Raw genomic sequence first — 11,047 nt, forward strand, 5'->3', positions numbered from 1 at the left:
ATGGAATTCGAAGTAACAATAAATTGTACGCTATGCAGACCGGCCATTTGGTACAGATAGAAGTTTTTGTGTCATAAATTATTCTACGGGCAAGGTAAGGCTAGATGTTGAAATAATGTGCTATTGAGAAACACATAGACACTAGATGACTGGAAGTTAGATTATACGTACTAGTAAAAAGTTTACGGTTGCCTTTGCTCGACTAGTTGTGTGGGAGATAAAAAAAACTATGTCAAACCTATCGGACAGCTCATTTCAAAGTGTATACGCAACCTAACTGAGGATGACAAATGAGCCAAAGACACACTTGAGAACTGCGCCTTTAAAGTGTATAGTAACTAACTGAGGTGTAAACTTACATACTAAAGAAGAAAACTTAAAAAGGAAGCCTTTTTCTAAAACAAAAGATTGTCAAGCCCCTGACTCACCTAAGAACTGCGTTCTGTAAGTGTATACTAACCGTAAGAGAACGACGAGAAATCTTTTAAGGAAATCTTTTTCTGAAAGAAACTTGTGCGTCATGCCCATGACACACCTACGAACTACACTCTCTATTTGTATATTAATAGAGTACGAAAAGAAATCTTTTAATGAAACATGCCATGACACACGTAAGAATTGCGCTCTCTAAGTGTATACTATCAGAGAATGAAGAGAAATATTTGAAAGAAACTTGTTCCCTTTTATGAAAGAAAAGTGCGTCATGCCATGACACACGTAAGAATTGCGCTCTCTAAGTGTATACTAAAAGAGAACGAAGAGAAATATTTGAAAGAAACTTTTCTCTTTTATGAAAGAAAAGTGCGTCATGCCATGACACACTTAAGAATTGCGCTCTCTAAGTTTATACTAACAGAGAACGAAGAGAAATAATTGAAAGAAACTTTTCTCTTTTACCAAAGAAAAGTGCGTTATGCTTAAGAATTGCGCTCTCTAAGTGTATACTAACAGAGAACGAAGAGAAATATTTGAAAGAAACTTTTCTCTTTTACCAAAGAAAAGTGCGTCATGCCATGACACACTTAAGAATTGCGCTCTCTAAGTGTATACTAACAGAGAACGAAGAGAAATAGTTTAAGGAAATCTGTCTCTTTTCTGAAAGAAAAGTGCGTCATGCCATGACACACTTAAGAATTGTGCTCTCTAAGTGTATACTAACAGAGAACGAAGAAAAATATTTGAAAGAAACTTTTCTCTTTTATCAAAGAAAAGTGCGTCATGCCATGACACACTTAACAATTGCGCTCTCTAAGTGTATACTAACAGAGAACGAAGAGAAGTAGTTTAAGGAAATCTTTCTCTTTAATGAATGGTTTATTGGACATAGAGACATAGCGATTACAAACAAAACATCACACTTGCAGTCGTTGTAGTGACTGAATTGCGGTGAGTATTTACAATTATCGCACACACTATTGCACGGTATACAAAGTTTAAAAGGGAGAAGTTGTCGCAATGTTGTTTACAATAGAATTTATAAACTAACAAAGTAAGTGATAATTATCATATCATAGTATTGCACGTCAATATTGCACGAGAAGAGAAATCCAAAACACTGTAAATCTGATTTCTGAAAGAAAAGTGCGTCATGCCATGACACACTTAAGAATTGTGCTCTCTAAGTGTATACTAACAGAGAACGAAGAAAAATATTTGAAAGAAACTTTTCTCTTTTATCAAAGAAAAGTGCGTCATGCCATGACACACTTAAGAATTGCGCTCTCTACGTGTATACTAACAGAGAACGAAGATAGATATTTGAAAGAATTTTTTCTCTTTTCTGAAAGAAAAGTGCGTCATGCCATGACACACTTAAGAATTGCGCTATTTAAGTGCATACTAAGAGAAAACGAAAAGAAATCTTTTAAAGAAACTTAATTCCTTTTTTTAAAGAAAAGTGCGTCATGCCATGATACACTTAAGAATTGCGCTATCTAAGTGTATACTAACAGAGAAAGAAGAGAAACATTTGATAGAAACTTTTCTCTTTTACCAAAGAAAAGTGCGTTATGCTTAAGAATTGCGCTCTCTAAGTGTATACTAACAGAGAACGAAGAGAAATATTTGAAAGAAACTTTTCTCTTTTATCAAAGAAAAGTGCGTCATGCCATGACACACTTAAGAATTGCGCTCTCTAAGTGTATAGTAGCGGAGAACAAAGAGAAATCTTTTAAGGAAACCTTTTTCTAAAAGAAACGTGCGTCATGCCCATGACACACTTAAGAATTGCACTCTCTATTTGTATATTACAGAGTACGAAAAGAAATCTTTAAAGGAAACATTTTTCTGAAAGAAAAGTGCTTCATACACATGACACACGTACGAATTGCGCTCTCTAAGTGTATACTATCAGAGAACAAAGAGAAATATTTTAAGGAAACATTTTTTTGAAAGAAAAGTGCGTCATACACATGACACACTAAAAGAATTGCGCTCTCTAAGTGTAAACTATCAGAGAACAAAGAGAAATATTTTAAGGAAACCTTTCTGAAAGAAAACTGCGTCATGCCCATGACACACTTAAGAATTGCGCTCTCATTTTGTATATTACAGAGTACGAAAAGAAATCTTTAAAGGAAACATTTTTCTGAAAGAAAAGTGCTTCATACACATGACACACGTACGAATTGCGCTCTCTAAGTGTATACTATCAGAGAACAAAGAGAAATATTTTAAGGAAACATTTTTTTGAAAGAAAAGTGCGTCATACACAGGACACACTAAAAGAATTGCGCTCTCTAAGTGTATACTATCAGAGAACAAAGAGAAATATTTTAAGGAAACCTTTCTGAAAGAAAACTGCGTCATGCCCATGACACACTTAAGAATTGCGCTCTCATTTTGTATACTAACAGAGTACGAAGAGAAATCTTTTAAGGAAACCTTTTTCTGAAAGAAAAGAAGGTCAAGCCCCTGACACACCTAACAACTGCGTTCTGTAAGTGTACACTAACAGAAAACGAAAAGAAATCTTTTAAGGAAACCTTTTTCTGAAAGAAATGTCCGTCAGACCCATGACACACTTATGAATTGCGCTCTCTAAGTGTATACTATCAGAGAGCAAAGAGAAATGTTTTAAGAAAACCTTTCTCTTTTTCTGAAAAAAAGGGCGTCATGCCCATGACACACCTACGAACTGCGCTCTCTAACTTGAATATTAACACAAAACGGAGAGAAATATTTTAAGGAAACCTTTCTCTTTTTCTGAAGGAAACGTTCGTCATACCCATGAGCTTGAATTGCGCTCTCTGTTTGTATATTAACAGAAAACGAAAAGAAACCTTTTAAGGAAACCTTTTTTTCTGAAGGAAAAGTGCGTCATGCCCATGACACACGTAAGATTGCGCTCTCTATCGGTATATTACAGAGCATGAAAAGAATTCTTTTAAGGAGACTTTTCTGAAAGAAACGTGCGTCATACCCATGACACACTTAAGAATTGCGCTTTCTATTTGTATATTAACTGAGAACAAAGAGAAATCTTTTAAAGGAAACTTTTTTTCTGAAAGAAAAGTGCGTCATGCCCATGACACACCTACAAACTGCGCTCTCTAACAGAAAACGAAGAGAAATCTTTTAAGGAAACCTTTCTCTTTTTCTGAAAGAAAAGTGCATCATCTTATGACACACCTACGAACTGCCGTCTCCAAGTGAATACTCACACAAAACGAAGAGAAATCTTTTAAGAAAACCTTTCTCTTTTTTCTGAAAGAAAATTGCGTCAAGCCCATGACACACTTAAGAATTGCGCTCTCTATTTGTATATTAACAGAGTACGAAAATAAATCTTTTAAGGAAACTTTTTTCTAAAACTGGCAAAAACGTTATCAGGCTAGGGCAAAGCTTGCTTGGTATGTCAGGTGCTGGCCGCAGACTCCCTTGAAATAAGCCTGTTTGTTTAACCGTCAGACAGCAGATTCTCAGTGTGGACCAAGGCTCACAGTTTAATAAGGTCCTTGGCCACATCAAGTAAATAGTCCATTTCTGAACTCAGCTGAACCTCCTTGCTTCCAACGATACTGAGTCAGGACACGCGGACTCCACGGCTACGCGTTCTGGTATGACCTCTCTGTTGCGACCCGGAAGTATACTGGATATACTGGAAAGCGGTAGCCCAAAAACCCCCATGCAGTACGAAATCGTCGCCGAAATCAGGCATTTCACGGCAGTTTGAAGGCCAACTTTAGCTCTTGAAATCTCACCGTAACATAATATCTAAAGGTTCAAATGCACTGCATGTGATAGATCAACTTGTCAGGATCACGTAGATACCTTTTATAGCATCATCTGGCAAATATTATCTTTTCTATCGAGTTTTTCCGTGACGATGTCTTGTGCCTCTTTTCGGCGGTCAACAACACCATGCGCGCAGCCATTTTGTTACCATGAGCAACCAAACTTATTCCCACCCTTTTTGTTGAAAATGGAACAGTCCGCCTGGTAGTGATGTCATTCCACTACCAAAAGTGGCATGGGGGATTTCCTGCACTGGCTCATTTGCATGGCCCTGCGGCCCACGGGGTCAGCCGTGGGCAGGCCTCCCCACATCATCTGTCAGCCTTGCTGGGATAACATAACACGGTCCCCATTAGCCCCACCATCTTGTAGTGCCTTACACATTGGGTGTTTACCTAGGATGGACTTGACTGTTGTATAAGATCCACTGTCAGCAGTAGGTGCTGAAATGTCCGCTTAGGTTTTGCAATTATGTTCACCCTTTTCAATCGCTGGTCATCTGCCTTAAATCCTTCCTATTTTGTAGGGAGTTTGAGACAAAACCCTGCCGAAACTGCGGCTAGCTCTTAATTGGAGAGAAACAGACCGTGCTATCCGCAGTTGTCTTCCCTCTTCCCGATTGTCTGCAACCCGAATAAAGATTCCCCTAACAGCGAAAGTTTCCCCTTATCGTACTTAAAATTGCCTTTCTCATAAGTTGGCCTTTCTCTTTATAAATATTAGACGGGCGCAAAATCATGATAAGATCGCTTTCAATTCTTTATACGAGTCCTTAGCTTAAGACAACTCTCTCTTTCACACGGCAATCCTCACATGCACCTGTAAAAGCTACGTCACCCGTTGCTGCGTTCTTCCTTGAGGACATTACGAGGGGCGTTCAATAAGTAATGCCCCTGACCCATTTTCAATAACAGGAGATTGATGAAACCTGGCACAGTTATTAGTCTTTCTCTTCATAGGAACCACCCAGAGTTATGCATTTCTCCCATCGTTTGATGCAGCTCTGGACACCGTTTTTGTAGGACACCCCAGGTTGGTCCTCCAACAGATGACTCATCAATGGCAGAAGAGGGACGACCAGGTCTGGGAGCTGTTTCCACAGACTTCCGGCCATGTTTGAATTCAGGATGCCAGCGTTTTACAAGGTCATATGATGGGGCATCATCACCATAAGTTTCTTCCATTTCAGCAAAAGTCTCCTTTGGTGTGCGTCCTTTCAAATACAAAAACCGGATCACTGCGCGACACTCAACTGGCTCTTTTTCACACCTGGTCCATTTCACACCTGACTCAGTTCAAACACCAGTAAATCAAAAAGCACGATTAGTTCAGAGTTGTTTTTTGCAACATGATCTATAAAGATATGAATCATTACACATAAAAAATTTCATTCAGATCAGACAGCTGAATGTGAGTTAGGGACATTACTTATTGAACGCCCCTCGTACAACACACTGTCCGTCTGTACTGTATTTAAGACAACACCTTAGTCATAGGCTGAATTTCATATGAAAACTTCAATACATTGACAAGGAAAATTACAGATTAACGTTTGACCTAATGACGATATTTGTGTTCTTAAAATAAAAAGTAAAAACTATCTTAAAACAGAAAGGTTTAAATCGATAAACTTAAGTCACAAGAAGCGTACAACAGCTGACATGTTCAATGCTCGGCTACTGCCCATAGTTAAGAAGGTTGACCATGTAGGGAATAGGTAGCCTGGGTACCACCCGGAAAGTAGTTCGCTCCGAGGTTTATCATATATTATATACAGTCGCTTCTAGCTCTGACATTCATTATACACTATATACAGTCGCTTCTCTGTGTATAGCAGAAGCGAACATAGGAGCGAACTACTATCCGGATGGTAACATCGACTATCATAATTCCACCAGGTGGCATAACACCGCCACCTCAAAAAACGTCAGTATAGAGGTCTTCCCAAGATTGTCTTGAACACCGAATGTTTAATATCCTAAATGTCACACAATTCAGATATTTACGTGTTGAAGACAATCTTGAGAAGGCCTCTATAACAACGTTTTGGGAGGTGGCGGTATAATGACACCTGGTGGAATTATGCGAATGTATGTTACCCAGGCTAGGGAATAGGACTGTTCTAGGATGAAAAGAATAGAACGACTTACCGTATTAAAAAAAGTATTGCGATTTCCGTACGTTTGGAGTGTCGGAGCAGATGGCACTATGTCGCTGGTCGACCTGCGGCATCCCAAGACTTTTTGCACTAGTTCCTGCCGGTTGTATCACATACTGTGGTTCCGCGGGTTTCCAAACGACACATCAATTTCTCTAACCATTATGTTCCCACCGGGCATGCGTCAAAAGGAGGAATAACGCACCCGCCTGGGTTGAGCAGGTGCAAAATGAGCAAATATATGCTTTAAGTTCAATAAGATATACGGATGCTAATGTCGTATAATGCCGAAGTCAACTTTTCTACGTGGCTAGTAGAAATCAAGTATGATGCAACGTTCTATATTTTTCCCTGTTCTTAATTCAGGTGCATTGACTTATTAAGGCAAACACAAAGACGGTGCCTCCGAAATTAATATAATCTTGCTTAAAAGGAAGCCCACGCCTGTGTTATTGTGAGTGGGTTCCCGGACCTTGTGACCTGAACAGCAAGAAGCTGCGGGAACATGTTACAGACTTCCTGGTCACATTTTCACAAAGAGAAACAAGGGTGCCCAAATCTATACCACTTACTCTCGGTCCCACGAGCTATCTAGCACCCAAAAATCATGACCACAACATGTCCAGAACTTGAGATAACAAACCCGGAAGTTCCGCTGCAGTACCGTAACAAGCCCCTAGGGGGCCCAAAATCTAATCGTTTTCAGGTGTTATCAAGATCTACCCACATACCAAATATCAATACAATCCATCCAGGCGTTCTCCAGTTATGCCGGTGTTCTACACACATACATACATACATACATACACACGCTACCCAAAATATAACCTTCTTGGCGAAGGTAATAATTTGCATTAATAGACTTCGTTGCGCCAAAAGGTATACGCATGCTATGAAACACTTATATATGAATCAATTGTCCATTGACAGTTTTAAGACTTTTAAGATGATTCCAATTACAGCCGTCCAACTAATCCTTTGGAAACAAAAGTTCTGAAACATCATGTCTCCATGAAATATTTTGATGATTAAAATGACTGCCATATTAAGATAATCTATGTTTCTTGAGGATGAACTGAACTGATGTTTAATTTAACATGTTCACCTTTGAACAGCTTGCACCCTTACACTGTTGATAGTCAAACCATATAGCATTGTAAGAAAATAAAAAAATGTGTGCATGTGCATACCATTGATTTGATTTTTTATTCACAAAATACTACCGTCATCTTCTTATCATATATGCTATGTAAATAAGCTCCTTTTATATAGGCAAGACTCAAAGTTGAAATGTGTTTGTTTATCAATAAGTCAACTTAAGAGTGATCAAGAATCATATCAAATAATGTTACATATCTGCTGTAAGTTATTCCCCATGGTTGGTCTTCATGTACAATGTTGTGAACAAGCTTATTATAAATAAGTATCATTAACCATTGTTTACTTCAGTAACAATACATGGGCAATGTAAGTAGGCCATGCAACTAACAAAACATCATGTGTATCTTTTTAATGTCTTATTTCATTTTATTTCATCTAACCTTAAATTATTTCACTTAATCTTATTTCATGATCCTTGGTGCAGGTCCAGTATAATCAAACAAAGGATAGCGACTGAGTGTTAAATCTATCATATATCCCTATGTCTACATATCTATGTCTAAATCTATCACAATGTGGAGGGGCAAATCAGGTGTTTCAAACACCATTACAAGTTGCCTCAACTTATGTACATTTTTCATGAAATTGATTATATGAATGTTTATAACGCTATGGCAGGAAATGAGTTGCCAAGAAATTAAAGTACCTTCACGGTCATACAAAATGTTGTTTTTTAGTTGTCTTTTTTGTTATTGTTTTTTTCCTGTGCTGTTGTTGACCTCATGTAAATGGTACAGATACCTCAACATTTGACAAAACTGACAAAGAGATCCAACAAGGATGACTTTGCCAGCTTCACACATACTTTGTATCATCACAAATTCATAACCAAAGACTTTCTCATATCTTGGGAAGTCAGTAGTAATATTTTCCCCACAAACCATTCCTTTTCAGGGATCAAGATGAACAGATCTGTCCAACACCCTAACTATCAGTCCATAAGCCATACGTGTAGGGTTTCAGGGCCTCCTTTTTACTAGATGGCACAGTGACCAAAATTGGCTTTAACATTGCAACCCTTGCAGATTTCATGAGCAGAATATGATGGAAGAAACATAAAATAATGATTTAAAGGATAACAAAATAGATGGAATGTAAATTTGCTATTTATCTTCAAAATTTGTGAAATCAAAAACAATCTGTGAAATTTTGAGGCACCCAGCGGTCACAACCTCTAGTGTAAAGGGGGTGTACCCCACACCATACAATCTTTCCAACTTATTTAATGACCCTTGGTACAGGTCCAAATGTGGAACTATACAAGTCTTAACCATCTCCCTGCCAAGGTAGCTTTTAGGGCACCGAATATTTGGAGTGAGGCAGCAGAGAGATGGTTAAGGACCATGAAGGTACTAATTAACAAGAATATAACTCTTAGGCTACACCAATTTGATACTAGTATATCGGTTCTCAAATTTTACAGAAAATAATATGGCAAAAAAATTGCAAAGTCTCGGGTAAACAAATTAACAAAAAAACATAAAGGATGATAAATTTTCAACTTGAAAAAAGTAAACACTACCACTGTACAGTAGCTGAAACTGTTGAAAATTATAATTTAAAAAGGCATTAGGCAGTTTTTATGTATGTACATGTACATTGTACTTATATCTTTCATGAATGAAAAATTCTACTGCAATGATATGTGCCCATATTGTTAGGAGCTTTTAAAGGCACAAGAAGTTGTTGAATGGCTTCACATTAACTTAGTGGTCATAATTGAGTGGGAATGTAGTAATTTTGTTTTTCATTTTCACAAAACAAACAGGAGAAGACGATTATGAGTACCAATTAATTAAATTGGTGCAGCCTAGATAACAAATAACAGAGTGAATATATACATTTGTACAGGGTAGGCTTACCTTGCAACATCATGACTACTTTGCCTTTACACACTTCTGCAGCAAAGTAAAACTCTTCGGACAGATTTTCAAAAACGACAACTTAATGCATATCACATGCTGCAACAGAAAATATGCAAAATATATATGCAGCTAAAAAACATTGAGAAGACAAGCAAAATAATCAGACTCTAAATCATTACATGAGAATCATTATTTACAACATTCCGTTTAGAGATGACAACAAATTATGTGCATCTTGTTCTCAAAAATGTTTTCTCCTTTTGAAATATCATTAACTTTGACTTTCTAAGGCCATGTTGATTTGATTATATGGATGGCATCCGTAATAGTAGTAGTTTGTGCAATGTATCCAGTATTTGTCAAGTCAAGTAAGTCTTTATGTCTACACAGCTTGTCCCCACAACGACCTGGAGGTCAAGGGACTAGGTAGGTAGGTAGAGGATGTCATCCATATAATGAAATCAAAATGGCCTGAACTCCCAGCTCCATTAAACTCTGGTTGCCGGGACGACGATATCAACATGGCTGGAACCGACGCCTCTTGTCCTTATTTGGGCAGGGGAGGGGAATACCGGGGTGGGGCCGGAGCGAGACGCACAGGGAACATCGGGGATCTCTGTGACTGCATAGCCAGCAGACTCTGAGGAAGAAGTAAAAATCATGGTCTTATAAGCGTGTCTTTAATCTCTCTGCTACCCAATCCCATAACCAATACAAATTTAGTGCCGAATGGCTATTTTGAAGATTATACCTTGCCCGACATAACTTCATTGAGAAAAGGCCTTTGGGGCCGAATTGAATTTGTTAATAAAGGCACAAACAAAAGTAACAAGAAGACATCATAACAAACTGCTGCAGTAGTGACCGTAACAAGTGCTACGGAGACCAAACCAAATCTTTTTGAGGTCTCAACAAGCCCTTCCCACATACTAAGTATCAATACCATCCATCCAAGCCTTCTAGAGTTATGCTGTTTGTCGACAAACATAAATATACAAATGCTACAACTGAAAACAAAAAATTAGCCTTCTTGGCGAAGGTTAAAACCTTTTTGATCTTGTCCAAAAGTCAAGTCTTGAAGGAACATGTGAGTCATAATGATAAAACTTTGCACATAAAAAACTAACAAGCAAACAAATAAACAAACCTTTTTCGATCTTGTCCAATGACTGTGGCGGATCGTGTGAGTCCTGCTGGTAAGACTCAGGACATAAACAAACAAACAAACAAACAAACAAACCTTTTTCGATATTGTCCAACGGCTGGGGAGGACCATATGAGTCAATATGACTTAGGACAAATAACAAACAAACTAACAAACAAACAAACCTTTTTCGATCTTGTCCAATGACTGTGGCGGATCGTGTGAGTCCTGTTGATAGAACTTAGGACATAAACAAACAAACAAACCTTTTTATCTTGTCCAATGACTGTGGCGGATCGTGTGAGTCCTGTTGGTAAGACTCAGGACATAAACAAACAAACAAACAAACAAACCTTTCTCGATCTTGTCCAATGACTGTGGCGGATCGTGTGAGTCCTGCTGGTAAGACTCAGGACATAAACAAACAAACAAACAAACAAACCTTTCTCGATCTTGTCCAATGACTGTGGCGGATCGTGTGAG

At 38.1% G+C, this 11,047-nt stretch overlaps 1 protein-coding gene across 1 annotated transcript in view; it reads right to left on the reverse strand.

The window, feature by feature from the left end:
• The window catches only part of LOC118429902, a 17,349-nt gene extending 10,469 nt beyond the window's left edge, over nt 1–6,880 (reverse strand). The window contains exon 1 of the mRNA XM_035840529.1: nt 6,387–6,880. The gene's annotated coding sequence lies outside the window, so the exon portion shown is untranslated. The remainder of the gene's footprint in view (nt 1–6,386) is intronic.
• Between the last annotated feature and the right edge of the window lie 4,167 nt (nt 6,881–11,047).

The sequence above is a fragment of the Branchiostoma floridae genome, chromosome 14 (assembly GCF_000003815.2).
Source record: "Branchiostoma floridae strain S238N-H82 chromosome 14, Bfl_VNyyK, whole genome shotgun sequence".
NCBI classification, from domain to species: domain Eukaryota; kingdom Metazoa; phylum Chordata; class Leptocardii; order Amphioxiformes; family Branchiostomatidae; genus Branchiostoma; species Branchiostoma floridae.